The 13,134-nt window shown below is 43.1% G+C and overlaps 1 long non-coding RNA gene across 9 annotated transcripts in view; it reads left to right on the forward strand.

Moving 5' to 3' along the window:
* The first annotated feature begins 696 nt into the window (after window positions 1-696).
* The window catches only part of LOC111254484 (uncharacterized), a 40,331-nt gene continuing 27,893 nt past the window's right edge, over window positions 697-13,134 (forward strand). For 4 of the 9 annotated variants that reach the window (XR_015316817.1, XR_015316814.1, XR_015316815.1 and 1 more), the window contains exon 1: window positions 710-1,470. This is a non-coding gene — a long non-coding RNA (uncharacterized LOC111254484). Of the gene's footprint in view, window positions 1,471-13,134 lie in introns of all 9 variants that reach the window. The other 5 variants (XR_015316810.1, XR_015316813.1, XR_015316812.1 and 2 more) reach the window with 4 other exon arrangements.

Below are 13,134 nucleotides of genomic sequence, written 5' to 3' on the forward strand. Positions count from 1 at the left end.
AATGAAACGCCTATTTTCTTAAATACTACAATTAATACAAATATTGAAGATATCATTTGTTCACAGACAGGGTTGATTGACCGACACTTTCATATATATATATATATATAGTTAAAAAATTAAATATAAAAGATCAAAATAACATGCAAGAAAATTAATTTAACAAAACATCTAGCAATCAAAAGCCTACGAGCTGCGGATATTCATAGTATTCAACACCTTCAACACTGAATACTTTTGAACGATAAGATTTCTCAGACTGAATACCATTCATTCGTTGATGCACCTCAAGTATATTACGTGGTGCTCAAGCCTCTCACGCAAACCATCTACCTGTTCGTGCATATCTTTGCTTTCTGTAAACCAACAGGCGCTATGACTAACGCTCTCGAGTTATTTTGTTGGGACATTGTCATCCGGCTACATTGTGCGTATACGACACGAGGAACGCCGACCGCGAATAGGCCGAAGGAGCATCAAGCCTTCGTTGTTGAGTTACAGCGGATGTTAGTCGAGTGAGACCATAGAGCCGCGACTAGTATGTGTTGTCGCCATATGGGGCCGTTTGTCGCGACGTGGCAGCTTTGTTAGAGTTTTAGGGAGGGAAAAGCGAGGGATGCTTGGTCTGTTGACTTGCTTTCGGGCCTATTTGGCTACCCGACTCGCGCAGCGGGATTAGAGAGAAGTTCGAGCGTGCTCACAAGAACTGCAGTAGTAGCATAGCAATATAATGCGAATGGACTTGGTACTCTTGTGCAGTACGACTCCTCCCGCCCGTCGCTGGCCGCCTTGGACAGAGAACAGGCAGATTCTTTCCAGCCGCACATGGAATCCCCGGCGTTCAACTGCCCAGCCATTGTAGACCAATAACATACCGAACAATCTGTGATTCTGACAGCACCGCCACTTGGAATATCTTTGTTAGAAGGCTGGCTTGCTTAGCGTGCTAGAGGCTATCTGCGGTCCGTACTGCCCACGAATTGCGCACTCTTGTTGGCGGCGGTACGGCTTCGGGCTAACAGTTGGCATACTGCGACCCACGCTGCATTATCCGCGCCAGCGTAGACGAGAAGTCAGGGTTAGTTAGTCTCGCTGCTGAGGCTGCCTGAAAAAGGTTAGTCCTGTCAGATGGCAGCTGTCCATGCTGAGAAAAGAGGACAAGGAAAGCTTGCCTCCAACGCGCTGCATCCCACAAAGTACAACAATGAGAGATAACCGTGGTGATGTACTCTCAAGATGCTACTGACGAAGAAAGCAGTTGCCCGTGTGATCCTGCGACAGCGCCGTGCCTGCCGCGTAGTGAATGCTCGTTAATTTGACGGGAATAGGAAACCACTCCAACGACGTACGATGTCACGAACTATACGACGCATTAATTACACTGCGTACGTTATCCACACCCCCTTTTCTTGTGTGTGAGCGGTTGGCCAAAATGCCATGTGGCCATGTGGAGCGCCTTCGTGATTCAAGGTAAGGCCTTCACCACCCTCAGAAAAATGGTCGGTTTGGGGTAACGGCCCAAGCAGATATATGCTATACTTGATAGAGGAACATGTAAACTCTTTATATCTCTCAAACCCTTTGCATCCTTTCAAACCCATGTCATGCAGACAAGTTCGAAAGGGTGCAAGGCCGAACGGATGCTGGGGAGCTTAAGAAATGTCAAGTATCAAGCCACTGTTCCGGTTTTACGCCTGTTTTGATTAGCTGGATAAAAGGCGTGACGTCAATTGCGTAGAAATTGCAATCGTGCGAAGCCGGTGATAGTAAAATTGCAAGGAATTTTGAATCTCTAATATTTGTTGAAGTTTTATTGACGTTATAAATGTTCAGCAGAAACGGGACATACTTGTTAATCCAATTAAATTATAACCAAATGCTGAGTTTGTGCCTTATGCGACCGTTGCATGCAGCCAGAGAAACAGACGAAGAATAACTTCCGTTGTTGACGAAATTCGATAGAAGTACTGACATTAATCACAGTGTTCTTCATCCAAATTCTGTAAACATCGCACACCTTCCGGACTCTTTCTGGGTTGTAGAGCAAAGACACCTTTAAAACTCTCTGAAAAACTGAATGGTCCTTCTCTGATCCTCTATAGAAAAGTATACCACAACTATCAACGGCTAAACAAGCGATTGTTGCAAAGCTAAATGAAATTAATTTTTCGAAGTGTTGTTGGCACTAATCGTGTCAGTCGATGACTGCTACCTCTCTTGCGCGCAATACCCTTCTCTTCGCATCCACTCTGTCTTCCGATTGACTCGTCCTCTCCATTGTGAACCTCAGTGTCACACAAGACATGTGTATCCTTCCAAGCCATATCAAGCCGCCTCAGGCTCTCTCATACTATCATCTATCGCAGCTCTAAGGTAAGAGGAACTTGATGAACATTGAAGCACATTGTACTTTTTCGCTATAGGCCTATCGGTCGGTATGTCGGGGATTCGTTTGGTCGTCGCCTCAAGGGTCCCCTCTGTTCGTGCCTAATTCAGCTGCCTTTCCCCGTCTACCCTCAATTCCCAGTCAGCCGCTCGCCCTAGCACAATGAGTCCAGTTAAGTGGTAGCGCGATGTATGGATGTTCAATCAGCTCGGGTCTCCATCTTCACGGACCACTGAACGCTGAGGGTTCTGAGCGGATGGACCGCGCCCCACCTATAACACCCTGTACCCCCTCATCTGCAGCCCCTCTAGGCCCCATTTAGATCCCAAATCAGCCGTCAAACTCCATTTCGTCAGGGCCAACTACAGGCTCATCGTACTGCTTCTGACCGGGCCTTGGCCGATTCCGCGAGACCGCTCGCCTAAGATCAGGTGGTCTCCTCATTTCGTCCGCGAGCTCGCACAGCTACGTAAAACTGTCCAACAAGCCGATGCTGGCGAAGCCTAGCAAAGTCTTCCTGTGTCAAACTACATGACGGTGGACTTGAAGAATATCATATACTGTTCATTTTCGGAGATCTCTGCCTCTTTCAACAGCTGATCGCTCTCTCGAGTGTCTACTAGCAGCTCGTTTGAAAAGCGTCTAATAAACCGCGCAGGTCAAAATATCCTTTTCAACTGACACCTGAATGCGTATAAGAATTGAGGACGGGTTTTAGCGCTTAATCTGAACGAATGTTTAAGTGCGGTACCGACCGTACGGCTCCAATTATTTAGTTGGTCTACTGATAACATATGGTTTCTCAAGGCTTACAGGCGCGAAGAAGTTATTGTGGATGTAACTGCTAAATCTCAGTTGAAGCAGACAATATATACTAGTTTATGACTGACACTAGTCAATCACCAATTGATTGAAAAGTAGATGGTATCGTATAACGTTGCATTCCTACACTTTTTAGTTAAAAAAATAATTGCAGGCAGCATTGACAACGACATCTCGATTGCGTCGTTCCTCGTTGCGTCGATTGCTCGGAGGTTCCACCAGTTTATTTTATGCATACTGAATTCACCGGTATACGTGGAGCGATTCCCATTTAAAATCCTCTCTAGACACAGATAAAAAAAATTTAAGTTCCTCTTGTAGTTTTCTAGTCGTTTAATTGCTCTCTCCTGTGCACTGCACCTTATTTGGTTTATGTTGCGGCGAACCATCGGAAAAGCCAGCATCTACTTGGACTGAGTTCGCCCTTACCACCAAATGAATCATTTCAGGGATTCCGTTTTTAAATCGTCACCATTGCGACGAAAGGTTAGGAAAAAGCTTCTTTTCGACAGCAGCATCTAATCCTCACCTTCTCTAGCAATAGATTCCTTCAACGTCTGCGCGGGATTCTTCGTCATGGCGTTTACCTAGTCAATCGATAAACTTTTGCCGGTTTGCCGGATAAACCGAGATCGCGACAATTCGAACAGACTCACCGACAACTGCTTTAATCCCTTCGCTTCATCTGTCCACCATCTTGAACTCCCTATCCGGACGGCGTAACTTTCATTTGGGCTTAGCTCAGTCCACACAACGAGTAGAATTACTTTTTCACGACCAATCGACGAAGAATGACCTGACACTTGCAGCCGTCTCAACAAACATTCGGAACGAAGCCAACACATCGTTCAAGGAAAGATTACCTGTGATTGGTTCAACGAGCAATTTCCAGCTGTCGTTGGTACGAACGGGCTGTTCGAGGAGAGAAAGCATGTGAGTCAGCATTCATCGAGGTTAAGTGGATGCTTCAAGCGGCCATTTAGCTCTCAAGTCACAACGGGAGCGTGAAAGCAAGGAAAAATATCTTGAAATATGGCTGCGCCCGGGGTTATCGAATCGACCCAAGTTCAATCCGCGTATTCTGTGAATATTAGAATGCAACCAACGTATAACCGAAGTATCTCTTTTAATGCTCTACAAAAATTGTGCATATGTGACGCCTAACCGAAGTCGTAAGTGGACGAGTCCGTAGTGTTGCTGCTGCCGTTGTTGCGGTTGGTACCGTCTTCAACTTTCTGCCAACCATTTGAGTTCCCGAAGCGTCTGCGAAGGTAAAAACACAGGGTTACGTACATAGGTCTTGATACAGTTGGGATGCGCGTCCATGTGTCCCTTCCCGGGTTGGCATATGACGTCGCTTACGACGATTGGTCGTACGTCTTGAAGCAAGCGAAGGACGAAAGGGTGCAAAGGTTCGTGCAGATCCAGCGGTAGCAGGAAGGCACCATCCCCAATACTAATAAAAAATGGCAACATACTGAGAATGTCCGCATTCTATTAGAGTTGGTTTTTCCCGAATACAATCAGACTAGAACAGGGGCGTCCTGTATTTTCCTGTCTATTCTCGCCCTTCTGTCCCTGACTATCTCTCTGCTACAACTTCCGCTTTCCGCTCCGGCTGCCGTTCCCGTCCAGTGTTTACCTCGAAAGCCGTGTTGTTGATGACGACAACATAGAATGAACTGCTAATATTAGAACCTCCCATTAGCCTAAAAACTGTCATCCAAACTGAATTCGCTCTCCGATCCCTATATATAGTATAGCGGCCTAAAACAATGCGTAGGAGCGAAACAAATTCAGGATTACGTGTATCTACCCATACAGACTTTAGAGTGACGTTTTCTAAACTGACGTAGGAGTTGTTGTTAGTATTATTTTTAGCTATTCTGTGTATTGCGTGAAACAACTGTGGTTATCCAGTATTACTATTAGCCAACACAAATATTTGTAGGGTTTCTTTTTTGCTAATGTAGACGTACATCGTAGTGCATGTTGATCGTAGCTATACCATCCTTGACATTAGGTCTGTTTACATTGCTCTTGATGAAGTACTTAACCTTTCGATGACGGTCGCTCTGTTCTCTGTCCCAGATGAAACTGCTCATCTCTCGCATATGGATTACTGTGTGTTCTTGCTAAAAAAAGGTCAGGCTGCTTCTTATTTGAGCTTAGACACGCGGAAATAGTAATACAATTTTCGTGACACCAAGATATCGTCTAGCTTGGTTAGGTAGATGTTCCGTGATCCGAGTAGGCAAGATGCAACGTAATGGGAAACGAATACTTTGCGATGGAGAAACAATACGATTTGATAAAAAACCTAATTAAAATAGTTGCGGAACAGCGGTAGCAAGACCGGCCTGGAAGGTTATACCTTGTACTTGCTGTATTTACCCAACCTTCTCGTTTTTATCACCCTATTTTCCAGAGTATCCCAGACACCTCTTGCTGTATCCGCTTAATTATCCAGAATAGACTTCTAAAACAGGTTAAACGCAATTGACAGACGTTTTCCGGAGGCATGACTGCTCTTTTTATTTAAGAAAGATGTTCCATGTCGAGAGGGAATCATTTAGAGTTCTTCCACCAAAGAGATCGGCCTTACTTTTAAAAAAATCGATATTTTTGTTGTATCCAGTTGGCACTAATGCCACTGGGCTGTTGAGCTTTTATGCATCGCTTATCACATTCTTTGACACATTCAGATTGGAAGCGACTCTGATACATAAACATAACATACAGATGCCTTACTTCGTATTTTTGCAGGGCAGCTGATGGGAGGTTGTAAGACCCGATTTAGCCTAATCTAATTTGGGAATCTTAATTGTGCCAACAATTCTTAAAAATCCGTATTTTTTTTGCATTAAAGAAACACCTATAACCCTATAGACGTAGAATAAACGTAGATACCGTTAGGCACTGTGGATGTTCCTTAGCGGCGCAAATAGGTAATTAAAAACATGCCACAATATCTTATATTTATTAGAAGCTATTATGGGTCAAAGGTGCTGTAAATCCACGTGTGTAACGCTATCCAGTAAGAACGGAAGGGCACTTAGGCATAATTTCTTAGTCAAAAAGCTTCATATTTTAAAGTGCGTATAGCCTTGAAGATGTTTCTAAGCTTCTGTTCGGAATCTTATTGAAATCCCAACAGAAAATCACTGAAAAACCTGAACATTGGACCAAGCCTAGTTGAATGATCCTAAAAAAAATACTCTATACAAATAAAAGACGAATCAAGAGAACCGAGCCCTTTATTCAGCAGCACGTCTTCCACACAGTTGCCATTTCGATATAGAATAAGATAACCCTATGTGTACGATGAAAAGAAGTGATTTTTGATACTAAGCCTATGTGCTCTTTTGATAACATTTTTCTGCAATCTCTCAGTGTGGTTGGCTAATTGAGACGAATGAACAGATTGCCCATAGATATGCCTTATTCTACATTATATTTTAACTTTAAATCAAACGCACGCATGCGTTGCCCGTTCATGTGGGAGGCGATCGCGAACAGCTCAGCATATGCTAACCAATGGCAAATGGGAACCGGGCATTGATCTATTTTCTCCTTTATATAGATATTTTAGCATCTCAATCTTTAACAGCTGCGCCTAATTTAGGCTAGGCTCGGATTATGATGCTAACCGGGCAACAGTGACGACTGTGATCGAAATAATCTAAGTGCGGTCCTCTTGATCTCCGATTTCGGAAACAAATGAACAGAAAAACAATCTATCTATACATCAAAACACTGCAAAAGCTCGGATATTTTATTTGCAAAAAATTTTTTTGTACGGACTCACCGAACGTAAATACTACGCGGCGCGGTTCAATCAGACTGCATTTTAAAAGGCATCATTTGTGCGATCAAAAATTATACCAGCGCTTTTTCGCTAGAAGAGAACGCTAAGGAATAGGATTAGCAAGTCTTGTATCGTAAGGAACAGTGTTCTAGCAAATGTCAACCTATTCTTTGTCGAACTTCTAGCAATTTGTAAATACCTTGGTATGGACGCTTTCGCCCGTCTAATAGCACCTTTTACACAATTTGCCTGGGAACTCTTATTTGTCCTCATAGACCGCCCTTTTCAAGAACTTGATCAGCATCTAGCTTACGAATATGCTGTTGGTAATACTGAGTTGAACTCAAACGTGAATGTTCCCTGGTCCTGCTAAGGCGAACATTTTTTCAGCCAATCAACCAAGAAGAGAAGCTTATAGTCCACGGTACCCCCCTCCCCTTTGTGTGTCCCGAAAGTTGGCCCCCGCTGTGAAACTTACACAGACGACAGCGAATCAATGCCAATGTTCCAACATTTTATGTCCTCTATGCTTTTTCGCCTGTTCTAGTCAACTAGCTTCATAGGTATATTTGACTGACCACCTGTCTGAACCCTCTACGTTAATATAATGCCTTAGTATCTTGCCAACCAGCCGCAAGCTTGTGGCCTCTGTCGTACGTACGAGGTAATAGCCTACCAAGGCAACGTTCGCGTCCAAAAGCGGCGAACAAGATACTCTGGCTTTTTTCGCCACTGTCAAGCACGAAGTAGATTATTAGTTAGGATAGGATGTAGCTCCTTGTTCGTGTAACGTAACGTCTGTTGGGAATACCGAGGCCGATGCCGACTCGCAACAGTAACGCAGGTGGCCCTAGCGGGGGCTGGCTGGCTGGCGACTCTTGCCATTGTTGTTTCAGACCTGCTTCTCTTGACCAAATCTTTTGCTGGCCTCCTTTTGACCGAAGCGTTTATGTTCGTTGTGAAGCATCTTCACACTTTTCCGGAGTCGATGACAGCCTGGATGGTCTCGCCACGGTTTGTACCCTCGTGAGCTTGCGAACTTACCGCTAGCTGTCCTAGCAAGCACGTTGCTCGACTACGCAGCAACGCTGTGTGATAATGACAAGTTTCAAGGATAGTTCCTCTGTCCCCTTCGTTTTTCTATTTCTTGGTTCTTCTTAGTGCCGTCTATCCTGCCCTGTTGATTTACAGTTGTAGTACGAAGAAATGGCCTGACCGTTGCATATACAACGAACTGTGTCTCCTTTTCCTCTATATATCCCGTGCCACTCTATTTCTATGGAACCCTTTTCGCCGACAACTTTTGACGGCGCGCGAGCCAGTGCTGCGCGTTTCAGTGCAACGTAGTAGCGATCGAGCGAGTGACAGTTCGCTCTTCGACGCACTAGAAAGCCTCAGTCCTTAAAACCACTCGCTGCGAGAAGACCGGCACATGGATACAGACATACGCATACATGGACACACACATCCACATGTGCTATTATGCCCGCTCCGCATGCACGTGCGGAACGCGTGGGCTAAGTGAAGTGAGCTCTTCACTTTCGCTGCCTTTCATTTTTTCACCGTTTGCGCTGCGCGTTTCCAAAACTACGACGAGTCTTAAAAAAGACAGCGTAGAGCGCCCGAGAGGCATCGCGCCATCGGCAGGACTCAAGTGTGTTACCTTTGCTTCACAAGCGAGTGTGCCAGGTTCAGTGTCTTCGGACTGACGCAGGCACGCAAAGCGAAAAGGTACCCAAGTGAGACGCTATGGCCTGACCTATTACCCCACATGGCTGGCCGCATGGAATGGTTGACATTGGAGGCAGTGACTAGACCTGGCAGGCCCCGTCGCCTTTTGCTCGGATGAGAAAACACATCATTTGCGCTGTCCTAGACCACTTCTGAAAGCCGTGTCATTTGCGAACATTACGCTGGAGAGAAAACACCAATTGCACAAAAATGTTAAGGTCCAGTGGACTGCTGCTCTAGGATGACTCGCAGGGTGATACAAAACACGTCGTCTAAAATAGCCTACAAGAAGGCATAAAGAACAGTTAGTCAGAGGTGGCTAGCTGAGTAGGTCATCTCGAGCGCAGCTAAACCTTGGCTATGAGGGGAACTGAACTACGTTCAACGTTAGCTAGACTGTACGTTTTAATTTACTGAATGTAACACCACTGTCTGGTTCAGGAACAGAATGCGGCCTTTGATAGGACGAAGAGGAGCAGATACAAACGGTGTCGATATAGTGAGTTAGTTAGTTAAATTGTTGAAAGTTACTTTGAAGTCAGTAGAATACAATTCTTTAGCTAAATAATACACTAAATTCCATCATTGAAAAATGGTACCCTAAGCTTTGGCTGATTGGCTTTAAATTTATTATACCGTCAAATGAAAGGGGTCACTTTGAACAAAAAAAAATACGAATACTGCTGAGACGGAAAGGACCTGGAATAATTCTGTTAGATAAATGCACTGCCATATTGTGCAAGGCTAGACAACATCTAATGTCTACACAGATTTTTTATCATATTTGAACGCTATACATTATTGCCAACACTGACGCATTTTACCGCAACAGTTGAGATGAACATTATCCTCGGTGCTTTCGTGAGGTACTTCAACTGTATAATAGGGGCTGCCAGAACTGTTCCTCAGCTGTTTCTACGTCTAACTTCAATTGTGTACGGTGTTGCAGCCAAAATAAATACTACGATATAAGTTTCAATTCTGTACATATTTGTATGCTTTACAGGCGACTTTGATATTATTTGATTGTGTAAATAGTTCTTCCTAGGGCCGATTGTATATCTGACACATGACGACATTGACAATTAACTTCAGCGGAACTTTGCTCTCATCAGAACATCCTATGTGCTTAACAAATAAAAAACGATTGCTCACTTCTGCCACATCCCAGATCAACAATCTTCAGAGTAAACAGAACAAGCAAGCGATGAACTGATAGCTACCGAGCTGACTGCATGTGTATGGGATCGAATAGTCGGTTCCTCAATTTCCGTCGTTACTACTTATGAAATATACACCACTAGCATAAAGCAAAGTATATATATACGTTTCCTCTGCAAAGAGCTTTGCTTCCTTCGGTTATATGAATGAAAAATGGCCTTTGTATACAAATTATTTATAACGATCCAGATTCTTCATGGTAAGGCCATTTTCACACTAGGCTGTGCCTAACGGCACGGATGGAGTCATTCTGCATTAAATTTATAAGTAGAAGTTACGTTTCGTGTAGCAATATGTATGTGCGAATCGCTCTGCAGTAAGCATTTTTTTTGGTAATAATAAAGATATTCGTCATATACAAATGTGTAAGATATGCCTCTTATGTGGTTTTCGTACGTGTTTCGTAGATGTCAGCTATTGCTGTAGCTTCAAAAAAGCGGCCATCAGAGAAACGAGTTCGACCAAACTTCAAATAATGTGACGAGAAGGCAAATTGAAGTTTGAAGTCGACCCTAATAGAATTGTGAGGACATCTCAATCGAATATGCGGCTATCGGGCAACAGTAAAGACAGACTTTGATGTATGTTTTCATCTTCACTCGTTTATGAGTTACGATAGGTAAAAAGTACTGAATAACATATTTAGCTAAAGGGTGAATATAGGGAAATCAGGCGACCTATAGGAAGGAGTTAGTACAAGCACAATTGTCCTTTTCTGCCCTTTCTCACTGGCCATAACCGTGTGAACTTTCATATTGGAATACGCTGTACAACTGCGTGAGGAAGCATAGTATCAGTCGGATCGTAGATGACTGGTAGCCATAAGTGGCTACTCCAAGAACTGTCAGCAAAACTGTGTACGGACTTCTTATGCTTGGTTTGTCATATCTGCAATATCATAAAGACTTATGTTTAGCACATCGTATTACGAAACTGCCTAACAATTGTCAGTTAAGATGATGTTGACCCATCCAAAGAGCGTCTATTAAGCAATGGGAATGCTTTAGAAGCGCTTGGCTTTTTAATCGATTTCGAACAAGTTTCTCCTGCATGCTACGACCCATGCTTGGCGTATTAGAAATCCTTTAAGTGCGAACAGGGGCGTCTTGCTGTTTTCTGTTTTGCCGAAGCAAAAACTGGCGTTCCTCCATCTTTCAGTTACCGGCGGTCGTCACATAAGTGATTTAGCAATGCTCTAAAAAGTTTATCTTACCAAGCGAGGTTTGTCTGCTAATTCTACTGGCGTAATCGTTCTGTGAATCCGAGTATTATTACCGAGCTGACCGGCAATCCTAAAACACTTCACTCGCTACTGAGGTTTCAGTTGATCGTGTGGCGAGCAATGTACGCCCCCTAGCCTGAACATAAGGTACGGAGTGTTTCTTAGCCAGGCACAAAAGGTGGCTAAAATGACTTGCTGAGCTAATTTCAGAGCTGGCTGCAGAAAGCTGACACACGAATAATGAACTACACGATTGCAGTTCGTATTCATACTGGAGTTATCCAAGTTTAATACTATAGGTAACGAATCAAACGTATACTTCAATCATCTAAGTAATGGAGGATAGCGGATATCTCACCAGAGACATCGGGTGGAAGAAAGGTAGTGTAGTACCTCGAACCCGAGTCTTGAATCGCTTTACGTACAGATGCTAGCAAGACTTCAGTTCAGGAAGAGTTAGTCATTTTTTTTCCTTGTTAGCGCATTTTCTGTCCACTAGCTCAATGAAAAAGAGACCTCAACTCAGCATACGTCTGACAAACGTGCGGATATGAATCTTCGATTCCTTTAATCATATTGAGAGATTCACTACATGCATGTGTGATCAAAACCTTTTTTAGTTTCGTAGCAGAGCACACGCGCATCGATGCAGGCCTGTACTCGTAAATTTGACAATAAACTCCTTGCCGTCGATGAAGTCAAGCGTAGAAAACATATAAAGGGAATTCTAAATAAAATTTTATATGGAAATGTGGGCATATAAATATAGCCATCTGTAAGTCTCGGCGCAAATGTAGAATTTGTTTTTATTTACCAGTCCCTTATATATTTTTTGTTACTTGACGCTTTCTTGATGTTTTTTATTATTAAAGAGCTTTTTATTGCTTCTCTTATAAGGCGAATATTACAAATAATACAAATATAACAAAGAATAATACAAATTTTACTTTACTTAGTTCTTCAAAGAAGGGTTTGTCAAGTAAGAAAGCCGGCATTGTGAACACTTCTTAGTCGTCTTCCTTCGGGGTCAACCGGCTGCGAAGACAGCCCTTAGTAGGTATGGCGCGTACAACGAATACGTTATATCTAAAGGAACTTCTCGAGGGCGGATTGCTAAGTGCGAGAATACCATTTTCAGTCTAATGAACGCACACGGCTCGACCTTTCCTATTCGCCGACCCACTTCTGGAAGTGCATAGTCAGACCAGGCTTTTCCGCTACAAAGCGCTCCCCGTGTGCTGAACTAATTTCCTGGATTGCTTTCATATGTTTTTTACACCGGCAAAGAACGCGAAGTAAAGCAGGCGTCGAAAGTGCTGTTTTTGTCTCCCGATAAACCCATCTATGAGCCCGAAGTAAACTTGAAGTTTTGCGATCCTCTCGAACCCATAAAAATCCAGCGTTAAAGCGTCCATATTAGAGTCGGCCATCGGTAAACGCGCACTTGGAAGCGGAAGGCAATAATGAAACAGGCCTTATTTACCCACCAATCTGAAAAAAACGAATGCGAACAATCCGGATAAGTATCGGAACGATCCTCTTTTCCCGATAAGTTAAAATTAATTTATTAAAAATATAGATATCAGTGACATCTCCGGCCATCCTGTAGCTTGCCTCTATTTTTAAAAATGGAAGCAACCACAATCGCTGAAACCAATGAATAGAATCTCAGATACAGCTGATTCGCACTACCAGAATGGACGAACTAATGAATTTGATGGTTATTCTAAGTTCTTTCCAGACAACTAACTTAAATTTACTGGCCTCTAAAAGGTTACGTCGAAAAAACCATGATGCATATTGACGATAAAAATTGCTCATCTTATAGTAAAATTATTAGATCTCTTTATTTTTTTTATTTATTCTTCTTATTATTATTCTTTATTATTATTATTAGATCTTGTTATTTGTTTTTTCAAAGAAATAAAAGCTCTAAGCGCCAAA

This window comes from Varroa destructor, unplaced genomic scaffold (genome assembly GCF_002443255.2).
Source record: "Varroa destructor unplaced genomic scaffold, Vdes_3.0 BEIS01000007.1, whole genome shotgun sequence".
Taxonomy (NCBI): domain Eukaryota; kingdom Metazoa; phylum Arthropoda; class Arachnida; order Mesostigmata; family Varroidae; genus Varroa; species Varroa destructor.